The following is a 20327-nucleotide window of genomic DNA, read 5'->3' on the forward strand; positions in this document are numbered from 1 at the left end:
AACTAAAAATATCATTAAGTGTGACTAAAACTATATAAAATCTTGTGAATAGTTATTAATGATTAATTTTTCTCACAATTTGCTTCTAATCTCGATAAACCTACTCAGAATCAATCGTCAAGAAATCAACGATTACATTAGTTACTCAAACAATCTCAATCAGCCCGTCTCACAGTGGAAGAGTAGATAATGACTATTTATACCGGAACAAATGGTTATCTTGATTCATTAGCAATTGAATAGGTAAGGAAATTTCTCATTGAGTTATGTACTTCAAAATAAATAAACCTCAATTTAAGAAATATATTGAAAGAAGCTATTCAGAAACAAATGGAACGTTTTCTATTTCAAGAATAATTCTAAATAAATAAAAGAAAAAAAAATTGATCATTCTTTAATTTAATTTAAATTAATTTCATTTTTTACTTGAATAGAAGAGATGATATCCTACGATTTTGCACCATGGATACTTCTACGAGTTTATGGCCAAGATAGTATAAGAGAAAAGATTTTGTTTTGAAAATGATAGATTTATATGTACTCAATTATTATGTATGATTATTAAGGTTTGATAGATTTATATTTTAGATTATTCTAAAATACAATAAATGAACATGATGTACATGCGTAGAATTTATTAAATAAAAAATATTTTTTTTTCTCAAAAAATTATCTCAATAACTTTTAGAGGATCATAACATATTTCAAAATGTTAAACATGATATTTGGATTCAATATAATTAATATTAAATTATAATATTAATTAATGAGATAATCCACTGCTAGGTAAATTATTGTACCTAGTGGATAACATATGTTAATCTAAAATATATTTTTTTTTTCTAAAATTTAGGCAAGTGGAAGAATTTTGAGTTTATGTAATCTTAAATTTTAATAATGTAATTAATTATATTTAATATACGAAACTTGACTTAATCAAAAACTGTCAAGTAAGAATTCAAATTAACTAGTGAAAATGATTATTTTGGATTTAGTATCAAATAACTAAATGTTATTTATTTTTATATTTATTATTATTTGCGATGTACTAATTATTTAGATTTTATTTTAAGATTAAATATTAATTAAAAATTTTTAATTAGTAGGTCCAATAAACCTAGTTTTAACTTAATTAAAATGCTTAATTAATGGCACAAGTAAATAAGGCTATTTTGATAATTTAAGAAAAAAAAAAAAAAAAGGGTGGCTAACAATGGAGAGAAAACTCTATGAAATATTTCACATTCTTTACATAATTATTGACATTAAAATAAGTTCTTAGAACTTAATAATTAAATGAAACAATTGGTGTTAAAGTAGGTAATTAAAATATTAATACTAGTTGGCCTAGTATTAGCACCAATTGAGCCATACACACTAATAGATGAATTACAACTTGAACAAAAGTAGAAAAAATGGAAATTTTAGCTACAGGAGCTTGGGAAGCCCTTGGTTGAATCCATGTAAAAATATGAATATAAGACATTAGTTTTTAACTGAGTAATCAAAGCCAATATCTTTCCTCTTCTATTCCTACTTTTCTTTAAACTTCTAATTTGATTCTAATTCTTCTTTGAGTGCCTAAGAATTTTTACTTGCTACTACACTTGAACATTATAAAATCATTCACTCTAAACTTCAAAAAAGAGTTTTTGAAACTAAGAATATATGAGCTGTGTGTGAAAAATTAAAGAGATTTTAACTTTGTATCTTCATCTCAAGAGAAGAGCGCAATGAGAAACCTTAGAAGAATTCACTTTCTCCAAGAGTTTTTTCACTCTTGGTTTTAACCACTCCAAACATAGAATATGTAGATCTAGAACTTAGTTTCCAGATTTAAAGGTTAGTGTTTGTAAAAAAATGATTAGTATTTAATCAATATTATAGAATTTGACATGATAAAACTATGTAAATACGTTATGTATGTTCTTATTAAAATTGATTATGTGAGAATCTTGAATTTTATTGTGTGTAATCTTGAACGTTCTCAAATTTATGTTATCGCCTCTGTTCAACACCTAGTAATTACAAGCTTTACCTTAACTATATCAAAAAGCTTCCCCACAAAAAAAAAATTAGTTAAAGTCACATTCATTATGTTAAAACAGAAGCAATAAAACAGAAATTGTTATGAGATAAAGCAGTGTGAATGAATCTTAAACTTTATTCAATAACCTAGAATCTCCAACCTTACGTTCAATAGCTGAGCTCTTTAAATAGAGCTTTTCTAATGGTAAAAATCATTAAAATAGGATAGCATCCCACTAACTCCTATTGTTACTCAAATATCTTAACAAACCCAAAAAGCCTACACCTTTTAGACAACAAATTATTGCATATGCTAAAAACTAGGACAACTGAAATAGAATTAATATAAATAAATAATATTCTACAATCCCTCCCTTAAACTGAGAAATAGATTTTCAGTTTGATATATATTAGCTACTGGACACTTTTTAAGCAGCATTGTTCTTCAAAAGAGCGAGCACCAAGTAATTCTCCGAACAACACAAACGACGCCGACTTGAGGGACTTGGTGAATACATCAACAACTTGATTTTCATTTCTGCAGTAGATAAGATCAATTGCTCCATTTTTTATGAGGTCTCTTAAAAATTGAAACTTCACATCAATATGTTTACTTCTCTCATGCAGAACAGGATTTTTAGAGAGTTTTATTGCAGGACTATTGTCACAATAATGGGAGTTGATCATTTTTGCTGGAAATGAATTTCTTCAAGAACCTTGTGCAACCAAATTGCTTGACTAGCACATGTTGTTGCTGCTACAAATTCAGCTTCTGTAGTTGATAAAATCATAATTGGCTACTTCCTCGATGACCATGAAATCACTCCCTAGCCTATCATGAAAACATAACCTAATGTACTCTTCATACCATCCAAATCTCCAGAATAATCATTGTTCTGACTATTCTTCTTTCTTGCAGAATAAACCATAATTTGCAGATCCTTGCAGGTATCCAAAAATGTTTTTTCTAGCAAGAAGATGTATCTCCCTTGGACTTTTCATGTATTTGTTAATAAGATTTACAACATACATCATATCAGGCCTTATGACTGTTAAATACATCAAACTTTCCACTATTTGTTTGTAAAGAGTGTTGTCAACTCTTCTACCTCCAGACTCTTTAATTAGCTTCAAACCAGGCTCAATGGAACTACTGATAGAATTACAATTCTTCATTTGAAACATATCCTATATCTCCTGTGCATACTTTTTCTGTGAAATAAATATTCCATCAACTAATTGAACTACCTCAATGCCAAGGAAATAATGCATCATTCCCATATCAATCATATCAAATTCTACTTCTATGGACTTCTTAAAACTTTTAAATATGGAACTATCATTTTTAGTATAAATTAAATCATCCATATAAAAACAAACAATGATCATTCTTCCCTTGTCATCAATCTTTGTAAAAAAATGAATGCTCATATGGATATTTTTTAAATCCCTCCTTAGAAAAATAAGCATTTATACGACTATACCAAGCTCTTTGAGCTTGTTTTAATCCATATAGTGCCTTTTTTAATTTGTACACTTTATGTTCTTCTTCAATCTTAACATATCTAAGGATTGATCAACAAATACTTGTTCATCCAATTCTCCATATAAAAAAGCCAATTTGACATCCAATTAAAAAATAGGCCATGAATTTAAACAGCCAATGCAATCACCAGTCTGATAGTATCAAGTCGTACAACTGGCCCAAATACTTCTCGATAATCCACACAAAACTCTTACTTATGGCCTTTACCTACTAAGCGTGCTTTGTACCTATCGAATTTGCCATTCTCACTTACTTCTGTCTTGTATATCAACTTCACACTAATTGTTTTATGTCCCTTAGGAAGTTCAATCAATTCCAACGTGTTATTTCTTACAATTGCTACAATTTCTTCATCCATTGTCTTTCACCACTTTGAATCATTAACAACCACATCAAAAGTATTAGGATCACAGTCTGAAAATAAAACAAAATGAGTAAGTGGATCTTCAGACCGATTAATTCCAGTTACCTCATAATCTGTCATCCATGTAGGTCATCTCCTAATATGTTAAGGTCGGTCCACTTCTTGTGTATAAGCTGGGATTGATGGTTGAGCTGGAACAAGTGGAATTAACGACTGTTCCGTCTCTATTTCTTTTTTTTTTCTTCTTCAAAATCCGCTTGAATATGTTGTTAAATTTCTTTTTCTTTCGATGGCTAGGTTGTGTCTTCATCAAAGATCACATCACGGCTATTAACAATTTTCTTCGTGTTAGGATTATAAAGTTTATAAATTTTGGATTGATTACTAATACTAAGAACAATGCATTTTTTTCCTTTATTATCTGGCTTCTTCCTCTACATATCTAGAATACAGGCATACACAATACACCCAAAATTTCTAAAATGATCAACACTTGGTTTTTGTCCACTCCATACTTCTTACAAAGTCTTATTTTGAACAGCAAATGTAGGACTCCTGTTCAGTATATGAATGCTCCAAGCAACAGCTTCAGGCCAAAATCTTTTTGGAATAACACTCATTATCAACATACTTTGCACTATGTTGAGGATTGTACAATTCTTTCGCTCACAAACACCATTTTATTGAGGTGTGTAAGTTGTTGTAAGTTGCCTCTTGACTCCATTGTTCTCATAAAAGCTCATAAATTATTGTGAAAAAGAATTCTCATCCACGATTAGTGCGGAGATCTTTTATTGGGTTGCTAATTTCTTTCTCAACAAGAAGTTTAAAAGTTTTAAATGTTGTAAATGCTTCAGATTTTTCCTGCAAAAAATACACCATGTTTTTCAACTAAAATCATCAATGAAGGTCATAAAATATCTTTTACCACTATTGGAACTCACTTTTATTAGTCCACAGAGATCTGAATGAACTACTTCCAACACTTTCTTTACTCTCCATTATTTTCCTTGTGGAAAGGGATTGCGGTGTTACTTGCTAACAATACAATTTTTACAAATTTTAAAAGGAGATGCAGTAATTTGAGGAAGCCTGATCACCACGTTCTTTTAATGAGGCATTCTCAATCCACCAAAGTTCAAATGCCTATAAGGAAGGTGCCACAGCCATGCCATATCCCTTTGTTTTGCTAAAAAACATGAATGGTGAATATTATGGAGATAAAAAATGAACATGTTGTTTCTGGTCATCTTGGCATGAGTAATTAAGCCCAATTTGGCATCTCGAATTCTGCAAACTCTATTTTTTTATAGAAATTTCATAACCCTTCTCTTGTAGCTGACCAATGCTTAGAAGATTGGTCTTCAAATCATGAACAAAAAGGATGCTTGAAATTGTATAGGTAAAATCTCTATTAGTTTGAATTAGTACCTGCTTTTTTCCCATGACTGCAACTTTAGAGTTATGCCCAAACTTAACACTATCTGGAAAAGATTCATCAAGAGTGAAGAAAACTGACTTATTTATACTCATATGATTAGAATAACTTGTTTTAAGATACCAGAAGTTCTTGTTAGCTTCTTCCTTCATGTGACAAACCATCAACAATGATATCTCTTCTTCCTCTTTTTCTGCAAAGTTAGATTCCTCTCCATGTACTTTGGACAAATTTGTTTGGCATTCTGACTTATAATTATCATATTTATGGCATCTATAACATTTAATTTTGGACTTGTCTAATGATTTTGAGTTGTAGCCACCTCGTCTCCTTCCTTTACTTTGAAACTGATTTTTTTTTTGTGTTGTCCTTGTTGATTAATACTGTATCTGCCTCTGCCTCTGTTATTGCCTCTGCTGCTGTATCGACCTCCAGTTCGATTAAATGTTGAATGATTTTCTGTTGAGGCCTTTAATGCTAGCTCTTCTTTTTTTTGATTAATTTTTTGTTCATATATCAATAAAAAACTCTGTAATTCATTAATTGAAAGCTTATCAGTATCATGATATTCTTCTAAGGCACAAACTACATAATTAAATTTTGGTGTCATAGTTCAAATAATCTTTTCAACAATTGTAACTTCTTCCGTCTTGTCACCATGAATTCGCATTTTATTGACTACTACCATCACCAGTGAAAAATATCTAAAACTGACTCTCCAGATTTCATTTGTAGAGTTTCAAACTCTGAACGAAGTGCTTGAAGCTATTACTCTTTGCTCTTGTTGATCCTTGATATTTCTTTTTCATGGAGTCCAAAATCTGTGTGGAGGTTTCCTTTGAAAGAATAGTTTCTAAGATTGAGCGATCAATTTTCTAGAAGAGATAGTTCTTCGCCTTTAGATCATTTAGTCGTTGCACTTCTAATTAGTTTTTTGTGTATCAGTTATTGTCGTGCCAGCTGTTGGTTTAGAAATTCCTACAAATATGACTTGCTAGTACTCTTTAGATCTGAGAAAATTCTCCATTAGTATGCTCCAATGATCATAGTGACCATCGAAGCGAGGAAATACTGGTTGAATATAAGTCGCGGTTGCCATTGATTTGTTGTTGCAAAGATAAGGATATTGTTGTATCACTCTTATCTCATGTCACTCTCTTTCTTTATGTCTCAGTTATTCACTCTTCAAAACCAACCAATGGCTCTGATACCAATGTTAAAAATAAAGCAATAAAACAAAGGTTGTTATGAGCTAAAATAGAGTGAATGAATCTTAGATTTTATTCAATAGGCTGGAATCTCACAACATTATATTCAGTAGTTGAGCTCTTTAAATAAAGCTTTTTTAACGGTAAAAACTATTAAAATAGGATAACAACCCACTAACTCCTATTGTTACTCAAATATCCTAACAAATTAAAAAAGTCTATACCTTTTAAGCAAAAAATTACTGCATGTGCTAAAGATTAGAACAAATGAAAAAGGATTAACATAAATAAACAATATTCAACACATTAAACACTTACATTTATTTTAATTTGTGTTTATGCGACTTAGTTTTCTTATTAAGCTTAATTTTATGAATTTTCACCTTATGGCTAAATAAAGATAAAGTTAGAATTGAAAATTTTATTTTAAATATAAAAGTGTGAACTGTTCAACTAAACTAACTTAAGAAAATCAGTTAAATCTATTTTCTTCATTAATTCATTAGTTCCTCTTTTTCTTTACCATTTTCTCTTTTATTACTATTTTAAATCAATTTTTATTTTTAGTAACTTTCACATGCTTTTTCATTTTAAATTGATAAGTTGATGTATGGTAAATATTTTTTACAAAGAGATCCATGGACTCTTTCGTAAGAATTAAAGATAGTGTAGAACAAGATAAGAGATATATTAGAGATCAAGATTATTGATTCCTAACAAAAATATAATTCTTGATATACGACCAGTTTACGATATTTAATGTCATAAATTAACGTATTCATGCATTTTAAGCATGCCTTTACGCTAAAAATTTTTGTTTAAAATTTGTATTCTAGCTTATGATTAGTAAGAAAAATTCACAAAATCACTATATATTTACTGTAAGTTATATTATCATCAATCGATTAAAAGATAACCTATATTTATCCATTAAGAGAAAAACTAATATAATGCACCCAATATTTATATATTCTTGAAGTGGAGTTCATATCTACTTGTTTCCTTTTTCTAGAAAGAGTTTTAGTAAGTTGGTATCCTAAACTTAAGAGTAATGATCGATATTCACTTAACATGAACTAATTGCTTCCTCTTTGAGGAAGAGCTTCAATAAGTTGGTATCTTACTTTATATATATATATTTTTACTTTTAGTGAATTGATTTTTTTTACATGAATAATTGCTTCCTCTTCCTCTTGTTTTTTTTTTTTTTTTTTTTTTGGTTAAAAAAAAAAGTTTTTAGTTTATGAAACTCATAGTGTATAAATTCAAATATAATTTCATTAAATAAACATTTAAATTAGATGGTCCATACATTAAATAAAATTAAAAATATTAAAAACTCAATATTTATTGAGCATGGTCCCACTTAGATGGAGATTTTTTATGAGCATCTATCATGAGCTGTCCACTTGCAAACCCTAATCTCCTACGCCCATCTTTATAACGTGAAGATTTTCGCACGTGTCCCTAATATTATATGTGAAGACACGTGCGTGGTAATCCCTAAAAAAAAGATTTTCTGAGTAATATAAAAATAAATATGAATATCTAATTTAGATAGCATAACATTTTCATTATAAATTTAATAATTTAAATTCAAATTTATTAGTTGGTGTATAAAAAAAAAATTCACCTTGTACAAAATTAAAATATTTTCTGCAAGAATTTTTAAACGTACATTCTGTAATTTTGAAAAAAAGTTAGTAAATATTGTAATAATTACATTCTAATGAACAAATAGAAAGAAAACTTTTAGCAAAGAAGAAAGTAGTAATAGGAACGCTTTTACTAGTTAGAGTAGTTTGAGAGCAAATTTGTAATTTTGTATCAATAAAACATTAAAAAACTACAAAGTGTCAATTAAATAGACATAAATGATTTAAGTGAAAATAAATATTAGGATGAAGTAAAGAATCTTAATCAATTAATATATTGTATATTTTTCAATTTAATTATTATTGGATATTATTTTATGCATCTTTTGTTTTTGAAGATTAATCACATACCATCAAATGTATATATTTTGTTTAATTTGTTCAAAATTATAATTATTTAAAAGTTGACCTAAAGAGGTTTGATCATAAAAAAAAAAAAAATGATCTACTTAAATTTAATTTATAATTATCTTGTTTAATAACGAGTTGGATTAGGGACATGTTTAATAATTGAAAAACCTTTGAACCATTTCATTTTTTCTAAATGTGACACAAACCAACTCATTTCATTTTATTGCTTTATTTTTTATTTTTATTTTTATCGTACTATTAACCTCCTCTCTATATTTTCATTTCACAACCGCTAACTAAAATAACTTACACTCTCTTCCTATATAAATTTTATTAAATATTTATATATATATATATAACAATCAATATGTAACAGCTCAGGAAATTTAAAAGAAAATGTATGTATTAAAAATTTTAAATGCGGAAGCGAAATAAAAATTCTGATTAACATCCCTTATATAATAACTATAAACGTATTCAACGTGTTAAAAAATAAACTAACTAAGATAAATACTAGTAATGAATGCTATAAATAACACTATGAATTTTCTAGACGTCTACTCGCCGTCTTCCTACGGGATGGGCTCGGGAACCAAATCCTCCTTATCTGAAATGATTAAATAAGGAATGAGCTACACTATCCCAATAAAAACATCACACTATCTCACTGTCACAGAAGTAAAAGTTTATAGAAAAACAAAAACAACCAATGGAGCAATATTCATAATAAATTCATTTATCAATAATAAAAACCTTTACTGTCCACTTACCTCGGTGAGATTCGTGAAAATAACATATGAAAACAATAACATTATAACCACCATAAAATCATATACACTTTGTAACATAACACATGTTATACTTTTGCACTTCAATAATCAGACAACAAATTTCCTCTTTTACCAGCCTACTAGTATCCATGGAGATCCATAGGGGTCCCCGCTACACATGAACCATTAACATTAATAACTTAATTGCAGGACCGTCCATATACCCCGTCCGGTATGGGCGGCTAAAAACCATGAACCTCAATACCTCGTTCGGTATGAGGGTGAAACGGGCTGTCCCCATACCCCGTCCGGTATGGGCGCCAAAATACATAAGGTCTCCATAACCCGTTCGATATGAGAGACCACGTTCCCGGTAGGGTTCCCTACGGATCCGGTCCGTCCACCATCTCCCAAGATATCTAGTCAGGTTGTCCACATTATCCATTTATCAATTCACATAACCTTTTTTCATTTTTCTTGTTCTCAATTATCAAATCAAACATAAACACGTAAACCAGTAATGAACACCAAACAAACAACACAACATCGGGTTCACCATAATTTAAACCATAATAAATGAAACTGGGATTCATGCATACGAAACCATAAAATAACCACATCAAGTACTATACTACATTTAAAACTGTAAAACAGATCAAACAACAACTGACTGAAAAATACATCAGATTCGGGCTCCATTAACCTTAACTAATTATACACAATTCATGAAATACCGTTTTATCATTTATTGAGCTTTAATGCCGTGATAGAAAATAGGGTGAGAGATCCTTAACTGTTTCGGGATCTGAAATTTGCTCTACAATGCGCCTACGGGCTGTCTCTAAATTCTCTAAATTTTTTTGAAAAACTGAAACGTACTACCGGTACATGCACGTGTCCCAAAAAATCTCAAATCAGACCCAGGGCCCCTTTTCGGCCAATATCAAAATTCTGGCACGGTGGCTCCATCGTGCTCCGGCGACAGCACCGCCACCCGCGGCGGCAATCTGCCTCGGGTTGGACATTTTCAGCCGTTTTTGGCCGAATTCGGCCAAACTTGCATTGGTTCCTGCGATATAACAACCCTAGGGCCCTCGATTGGTCAAAAAATCATGAAAACCTGAGACTTACCGGTGGCAAAGCTCTCGAGTGCAGCGGCTTCTCCGGCGCGAGTCGCGATTTGATGTTTTGCTCTGGTCAACTTATAGAGAAAAAGACGGTGAGCACAGCGGTGTAAAAATTACGTCGAACGGGAACCAGAAAGGACCTCATCGGAGGCAAAAACTGAGGGAAGTCACGGTGGCACTGCTGGACGTCGGCAATATTTTTCGGTTGATTGACTAGTGGTTTGGCTCTAATTTGGCCATAGGCGGATTCAGCATCGAAAAACGAGCCCATGAGAGAAAATTTACCTCATTTGGCGGTCGAAAAACCCTCCGGTGCGGCGGCGGGTGGCGATGGCCGGCTCCTTCGGTGACTGGTTCTTCTTCTCCGGTGAGGGTACTGGCGGCTAGGGTTTGGGGTTGGGTGTGGGTGAGGTTTTTTATAACCTTCCCCTTTTAATCTCAACCGTCCATCACAATTTAATCTGGGCCGTCCGATCACGATTAAAATGGGAATAAATCTAGACCATCTATCGCGATGCAATCTGGGTCATCCGTGCATGATTCAATCTGGACCGTCCGCACACGTGAGATCTGGGCCGTCTGTGCGCATGAGATCTAGGCCATCCACACACGTGAGATCTGAACCGTTCGATCGCGTGCACACGGATCGCCCACGTGGCTCCGTCCCGCATGGCCTCCCGTGTCAGCTTCCTTACCACGCGGCGTGTTCTGGTTGACCGGGGCTGCTGACTGGGCTGCTGACGAGGCTGCTGATGTGGCACAACTTCCTTAAATTGTATTTTGACCTCCGATTTCCGATTTTCTTTTCAAAAACACCCCCAGAATCCAAATTTTTACCCCTTTTCCTAAAATCAATTTCAATTAAATCCCAAAAATAATTTTACCCAATTTTATCATTATTATTATTTTTATTTTTATTAAATTAAATTAAAACCTTATAAATTAAATATTGAAAGATTAAACTAAAATTCTAATATAAATTAAAATAAATTAAAAAATAAAAATAATAAAATTTGGGTGTTACACAATACTTAAAAACTAGAGAAACTTAATGATATCAAAACAAAACAATCAAGTATACATCCTCTCTTCAAGCCTCTATTTGAGAATTCCATTATGAATTCTCGTTTATAAAAATGCTGTTAGAAAATTAAGATTAACCTTAATGCGGAAGTAATATGACAAAATACTTATTTTATCCATAAAGAACAACCTTAATTGTTAACGCTCTTGAATGTTTTTTTCTAAATGCTACTAGAGTTTCGGATAATTTTCACACCAAAAAAATCAAGTCTGTTTATAGTTTAACTTAACGTGAGAGAGAATGATGGTATATTACGTTTCTGGGTGTTATCTTTTTTTTTTAATTAAACAAAAATAATTTTTTCTCCCTTATATTGTAACGGCCTCAGAAATTAAAAGGAAATGTATATATATATTTATTCTAAGTGCGGAAACAAAATAAAACAGATTATGATTAACATCCCTTACACAATAACCAAAATGAATTAAAGTACGAAAAAATAAACTAACTTAAAGGAAATACTATGAAAGAATACTGTAAGGAAAACTAAATAATTCTTTTGCTTCTACTCGCCGTATTCCTACAGAACGGGCTCGGGAACTAAATCCTCCTGATCTGAAATTATTAAGTAAGGAATGAGCTATACTACCCCAGTAAAAATATCACACTATTCACTGTCACAGAAGTAAAGGTTGGTAGAAAACGAAAACGACTAATGGAGCATAATTTATAACAACTTATTTATCAATAATAAATCTCTTTACTGTTGACCTACCTCGGTGAGATTCATGAAAATAATTACATCATAAATATCATAAGATCAAGCACACGCTGCAACACAACACAAATCATGCTTTTGTATTTCAATCATCAGACAACAATTTTTCTCTTTATTAGCCTACTAGTATCCATGGGAATCCATAAGGGGTCCCCGCTACACGTGAACTGTTCACATTAATAACTTAATTTCAGGGCCGTCCCCATACCCCATCTGGTATGGGCACCAAAACCATAAACCTCAATACCCCATCCAGTATGAGGGTGAAATGAGTCGTCCCCATACCCCGTCCGGTATGGGCGCCAAAACATATAAAGTCTTCATACTCCGTCCGGTATGAGAGACCACGTTCCTGGTAGGGTTCTCTATGGACCCGGTCTGTTCACCATCTTTCATGATATCTAGTGAGGCTGTAGACATTATCTATTATCAATTCATATGCTTTTTTTACCATTTTTCTTAATATCAATTATCCAATCAAACACAAACACGTAAACCAGAAATGGACACCAAACAAGGCAACACAACATTGGGTTCACAATAATTCAAAGCATAATAAATGAAACCGTGATTCATGCATATGAAACCATAGAATAAACACATCAAGAACCATACTGCATTCAAAACTGTAAAATAAATCAAACAACACCTGACCGAAAGTATATCAGATTCGAGCTCCATTAGCAACCTTATTCAATTATACATATCTATTAATTCATAGAATACCGTTTTATCATTTATTAGGCTTTAATATCGTGATAGGAAATAGGGTGAGAGATCCTTACTTGTTTCGGAGTTTGAAATCGGGTTCTAACTGCGCTTACGGGCAGTCCCTAGATTCCCTGAATTTTTTTCCGAAAACTGAAACACACTTCCGGTACCTGCACATGTCCTCAAAAAACTCCAAATCAGACCCAGGGCCTTTTCGGCCAATTTCAGAATTCTGGCACGGCGGCTCCTCCGACGTGAGTTGCGATTCGGTGTTTTGCTCCTGTCAACCTATAGAGAAAAGGACGGTGGTCACATTGGTATAAAAATTACATCGAACGGGAAACGAAAAGGGCCTCATCGGAGGTAAAAATTGAGGAAACTTGCGGCAACGCTGCTGGACTTCGACGGTGTTTTTCGGCCAATCGACTGGTGGTTTGGCTCTGATTTGGCCACAGGGAGGTTCGACATCGAAAAACGAGCCAAGAGGAGAAATTTTACCTCGTTTGGCAGTCGAAAAGTCCTCCGGTACAGTGGCGGGTGGCGACGACCGATTCCTCCGGTGGCTGGGTCGTTTTCTCCGGCGAGGGTTCTGGCGGCTAGGGTTTGGGGTTGGGTGTGGATACGATTATTTATAACCATCCCCTTTTAATTTGAGCCGTCCATCATGATTTAATCTGGACCGTCCGTGCATGATCAAATCTGGGCCGTCTGCACACGTGAGATCTGGACCGTCCACGCGGGAACAGATATGGGTCGTCCGATCGCGCACACATAGATCGCCAACGTGTCTCCGTCCCGCGTGCCTTCCCGCGTCAGCGTCCCTGCCACGCGACATGTCCTAGTTGGCCGGGGCTGCTGACCGGGCTACTGCCGTGGCTGCTGATGTGGCACTATTTTTCTAAATTGCGTTTTGACCCCTGGTTTTCGATTTTCTTTTTAGAAACACCTCCAGAATCCAAATTTTCACCCCTTTTCTCAAAAATCAATTTCAATTAAATTTCAAAAATAATTTTACCCTATTTTATTATTATTATTATTTTTATTTCTATTAATTTAAATTAAATTAAATTAAAACCTTATAAATTAAATATTAAAATAGAATAAAATTAAACAAAAATTCTAATAAAATTAAAATAAAAAAAATAAAATACAAATTTTAGGGTGTTACAACTCTCCCCCCCTCCCCCCTTTAAAGAAATTTAGTCCCCCAAATTTGCCTCTTATTCTTGATCGAACAAATGGGGATACTGGGCTCTAAAATCTTATTCTAGCTCTCAGGTAGCCTCTCTTGGCGAGTGGTTCTGCCACACTACCTTTACAAATGATATTTTTCAGTTGCAGAGTATTCTGCTTTTTCGGTCTGTGATACCAACTAGGACTTTCTCATAAGATAAGTACTCTTGGAGTGAGAGCGGTTCATGAGCCAAGACATGAGAGGGGTCTGGATTGTACTTACGTAGTATGGAGACATGGAACACATTGTGGACCTTAGAGAGCTCTGGAGGCAGTGCTAGTCTGTAGGCGGCAATACCAATCATGTCTAAGACTTCATATGGTCCAATAAATCGGGGGTTCAGTTTTCCCTTCCTGCCGAACCTACTAATTCATTTATAAGGAGTGACCTTAAGGAACACCCGGTCGCCTTGTTCAAATGCTAAATCTCTCCTCTGGGTGTCCGCATAACTCTTTTGCCTGCTCTGAGTCGTCTGAATGTTCTTTCTGATTTTAACTATTTTAGACGTGGTCTCCTCCACCAACTCCAAGCTAAACAATTTTCTGTCGCCCACTTCTTCCCAACAAATCGGCGATCTGCATGGGCGCCCATATAACGCCTCATACGGAGCCATGCCAATGCTCGCTTAATACCTGTTGTTGTAGGCAAATTCTATCAGGGGCAGATGGTCATCCCAATGGCCCCCAGAGTCAAGGACACAAGCTCGGAGCATATCCTCAAGTGTACGGATTGTCCTTTCTAACTGTCCATCAGTCTGAGGATGGAAAGCAGTACTGAGAGACAGCTTTATTCCCATGGCCTGCTGAAAGCTACTCCAAAATCGAGAAGTGAACCTGGGGTCCCTGTCGGATACCACTGTCACTGGAACTCCATGCAATCTGACTATTTCCCAGATATACATTATTGTCAACTTGTCCAAGGGATCGGTTATCCTGATAACTAGGAAGTGGGAAGACTTGGTAAGCCGGTCAATAATTACTCAGATGGCGTCATGTCCTGAACGTGCCTTGGGTAATTCCGTTACGAAGTCCATGGCGATATATTCTCACTTCCACTCGGGGATCAGTAAGGGCTGAAGTAACCCGCCTGGCGTTGATGCTCTGCCTTGACCTGCTGACATACCAAGCATTTAGATATAAAGTCAGCTATGTCCTTCTTCATCCCATTCCACCAAAACCGGGGTCGCATGCTTTGGTACATTTTGGTGCTTCCGGGATGCATGGCAAACTTCGAGCTAGGTTCCCTATAGACCCGATTCGTCCACCATCTCTTAGGATATCTAGTGAGGCTGTAGACATTATCTATTATCAATTCACATGCTTTTTTTACCATTTTTCTTAATCTCAATTATCCAATCAAACACAAACATGTAAACCATAAATGGATACCAAACAAGGCAACACAACATCGGGTTCACAATAACTCAAAGCATAATAAATGAAACCGTGATTCATGCATATGAAATTATAGAATAAACACATCAGGCACCATATTGCATTCAAAACTGTAAAATAAATCAAATAACACCTGACTGAAAGTATATCAGATTCGGGCTCCATTAGCAACCTTATTCAATTATACATATCTATTAATTCATAAAATATCATTTTATCATTTATTAGGCTTTAATGCCGTGATAGAAAATAAAGTGAGAGATCCTTACTTGTTTTGGAGTCTGAAATCAGGTTCTCACTACGCCTACAGGCAGTCCCTAGATTCCCTGAATTTTTTTCCGGAAACTGAAACACACTTCCGGTACCTGTACATGTCCCTTAAAAATTCCAAATCAGACCTAGGGCCCTTTCGACTAATTTCAAAATTCCGGCATGGTGGCTCCGCTGTGCTCCGGCGACGGCACCACCGCCCATGGCGGCGATCCACCTCGAGTTAGCCATTTTCGGCCGAATTCGGCCAAATTTGCATTGGTTCCTGTGATAAAACACCCCTAGAGCCCTCGGTGGGCCAAAAAATTTCAAAAAACTGAGACTTACCAGCGACGAAGCTCTCGGGTACGGCGGCTCCTCCGGCGCGAGATGTAATTCGGTGTTTTGCTCCGGTCAACCTGTAGAGAAAATGACGGTGGTCACAGTGGTATAAAAATTACATCGAACGGAAAGGACCTCATCGGAGGCAAAAACTGAGGAAACCTGCGGCGGCGCCGCTAGACTTCGGCGGTATTTTTCGGCCAATCGGCTGGTGGTTTGGCTCCGATTTAGCCACAGGGAGGTTCAACATTGAAAAACGAGCCAATGAGAGAAATTTTATCTCGTTTGGCAGCCATAAAGTCCTCCGGTACGGGGGCGGGTTGTGGCGGCCGGTTCCTCCGGTGGCTGGGTCGCCTTCTCCGGCGAGGGTTCTGGCGGCTAGGGTTTGGGGTTGGGTGTGGATGAAATTATTTATAACCCTCCCCTTTTAATCTGAGCTGTCCATCATGATTTAATCTGGGCCGTCCGTGCATGATCAAATCTGGACCTTCCGCACGCGTGAGATCTGGGCCGTCCACGCGCACCTTTGATCTGGGGCGTCCGTGCGCGCGGGAACAGATCTGGGCCATCCGATCGCGCGCACGCGGATCGCCAACGTGTCTCAGTCCCGCCTGGCTTCCCGCGTCAGCGTCCCTGCCACGAGGCGTGTCCTGGTTGGCCGTGGCTGCCGACGTGGCACTATTTTTCTAAATTGCGTTTTGACTCCCGGTTTTCGATTTTTTTAAAAAAAACACCCCCAGAATCCAAATTTTCACCCATTTTCCCCAAAATAATTTCAATTAAATCCCAAAAATAATTTTATCCTATTTTATTATTATTTTTATTTTTATTTCTATTAAATTAAATTAAAACCTTATAAATTAAATATTAAAATAGAATAAAATTAGACAAGAATTCCAATAAAATTAAAATAAAATTAAAAATAAATAAAATACAAATTTTTGGGTGTTACATATATACTCACCAAGAATCATATCTTTTTACGAAATAGTTTCTCCCTTATAGAGTCATGAAGAGTCGTGTCTTTTTATAAAGAGTATTGTTGTCGTTTATAATTTTATGCAATATCTCTCACTCGGTGACACAACTCACACTAACCACAATATACTACCACATTAACATAACTCTCACACTTCATACAGGAAATGGGGCATGCAACCAAAAAGCAACAAGTAGTGTTATATTAAGTTATAATTTAACTAATATAACACTTTCATATTTATAATACCCTAGATCATTTGAGCGTCACTATTAACATGCAGTATTCCTCTATGTTATAATTATATTACTTAGTTATATACAAAATATAATTGTCCGAGTTTATGTGATGATATCAGAAAGATTCTTCCTTAGACACTAGGACAATCCATCTCAACTTGACTATTTTCCTAACATGTTCCACTAGACCGTATAGGTCGTGGTCCTTGGAAACATATTAAAGCTAGCAATATCAAATCTTGACTTCAAATGATAGCTCCAAGTCGAAGGATATCATGCAAGGAGGACACAAGAGTTCATAGGTTTCAAACAGTGATAAAATAGAGAATTATTTTGTCACTCCCTATATCAGTCACCATATAGCACATACAGTATGATATGTATGTCACAACATAGCTCCCACTAAGTTGGGCATGTCACTCTTCTATGTCATGCGAATCATAAGTCCAGATACTACTCAAGTATCTAACTCGAGCCAACTTAATCAATATACTCAATATGTGACCTGACACTTGATATTCAACTTTAAGGTTTTACTATGAAATCAGGTATATTTCATAATCGACTCTCTAGAGTCTCATCTTATACATACTCAAATAATTATAAAATTTTAATATTTTTTCATTAATACAACATAAGTATAAAGAAAGTTCATATTGCACATACTTAACACCAGTATAATTTAGTCTTATCTTACCCGCTACTCAAGCATTAAGGAGATCATCCATGTAATAAGGTCGATCATAAAGCCTGGTGACATTATTATGTGTTCAATCATGCAATTATATTCATGAATATTTTATAAGAAAATAATAACTTTTATTTAATAAATGATCAATACACTAAAAAAAATGTCCATTACGTATCAAATCCCACTCAAAAACTAAAGCCTACACAAACCTAAACTCTTCACATGACCCTGAAAAACATCTTTAGGTATGGACTTAGTCAAATGATCGACAACCATTTTACTAGTGAATATATACTTAATAGCAACTTTCTTTTTTTATGGCGCATCGAACGAAGTGATAACACCTCTTACTATACTTGGTTTTCCTATGGAATTTTGCATTCCAAGCATATTGGACAACAACAGTATTGTCACAATATATTTCTAATGGTTCATCAACTTTAGGGGTGATGTTAAGATCCTACAGAAAGCATCTAAACTAAATTACCTCATGTACAACAAGACAACTAGCAATATACTCTGCTTCTATTGTACATAAAGCAATGCAATCTTGCTTTTTACTACACCAAGATATGGCACCTCCACCAAGGACAAAAATATATCCTGAGGTTGACTTAAACTCATCCCAATCGCCACTCCAGTCTGTATTTGAATATCTTTTCAACCTTAAGTCCCCTCCTTAATAACAAAGAACTAGGTCGCTTGTACCACGAAGATAGTGCAAGATTCTCTTGACTGCTTACAATGAGCAAGTCCAGGGTTGTTTTGATAATGACTTACCAAACCAACTGCAAAATAAATGTCTTACCGTGTACACAACATGATGTACATCAAATTACTTATTGCACTAGCATAAGGAACGGTGCTCATTTTCTTTTTCTCGTCATCTATCTTTGGGCACTGGTTAAGACTTAAGGTTAAACCCTTCTTAATAGGAGTGTTAATGGGTTTAGACTAATGCATCCGAAATTGTTCAAAGACTTTCTTAATATATGCTTCATGACACAATCCTACAAGTTTTTTTAGATGGTCTCTCATTATTTTCACGCCAAGGACAAACCTGACTTCATCCATGTCCTTCATCTCAAAATAGAGGGCAACCATTGCTTAGTGGTGTTAATCATCTCCTTATTGTTTTCAGCTAATAGTATGTCATCAATGTATAAGGAGAGAAACATAATCACTCCCATTGTTTTCTTGACATACATACAATAGTCTTCATCTACCATGGACAAACCAAATGAAGTAATGGCTTCATGGAATTGGAAATACCATTGTCTGGAAGACTGCTTAAGACCATATATGAATCTTTTAAGACAATAAACTTAATTTTCTTGACCTTTTGAACAAATACAATAGGTTGATCTATATATATTTCTTCCTCAAATGTACCATTGAGGAAAGCAGTTTTAACATTCATTTGAAATAACTCCAAGTCCAAATGGGCAACTAGGGCTAAAAAAAGGCGAATAGAGGCCAATCTCACAACAGGAGAAAAATTCTTTTCATAGTATATACCCTTAGTTTGGGTAAAACTTTTTGCCACTAATCGGGCCTTAAACTTTTCAACTGATCCATCTGCTCCACATTTTATCTTGAAAAATCACTTGTTTCTAAATGATTTACGTAAAGGCGGGAGATCAACTAGTTCCCAAACCTTATGTCTCGTTATTGAGTCCATCTCATCTCTCATGGCATTAATCCACTCTTTACTATTTGGTGAATTCATAATCTCCTTAAAGAAAGTGGCTTCTTCAATTTCTAAAAGAATGCAAAGAAAAATTTTGCCATCGATTTAGAAATATTATTAAGGAATTTTTTTACGTTCAATCCTTCAAATTCTAAGACCTTCATCACTTATCTGACTAGATGATAAATCTCTCCCACTGTCCCTTGTTGGCATGGGATTTAGAACTTGAAGACTAACCTCATGTTTCAAGCTCGGATCTTAAGGACTAACCCCAATTTCTGATGGATTATCATTTATAGGCAAGTTTCCTCCATCTAGAATAGTATGATCACTTCCACTATCTCTTTTATTTGGTGGAATATCAATATTCTTGATGACTTTGTAGGTTCTTAATAGCTCTCTCTCACTAATAAATAGTTGCATGTCCTCCTGTAACTCATATACTTCGAGATTCCTTTTTATTTTACCAATGTTTAGGAACTTAACCTCAAGAAAATCAACATTGTTGG

The sequence above is a fragment of the Carica papaya genome, chromosome 6 (assembly GCF_054855325.1).
Source record: "Carica papaya isolate Zhongbai chromosome 6, ASM5485532v1, whole genome shotgun sequence".
Classification (NCBI taxonomy): domain Eukaryota; kingdom Viridiplantae; phylum Streptophyta; class Magnoliopsida; order Brassicales; family Caricaceae; genus Carica; species Carica papaya.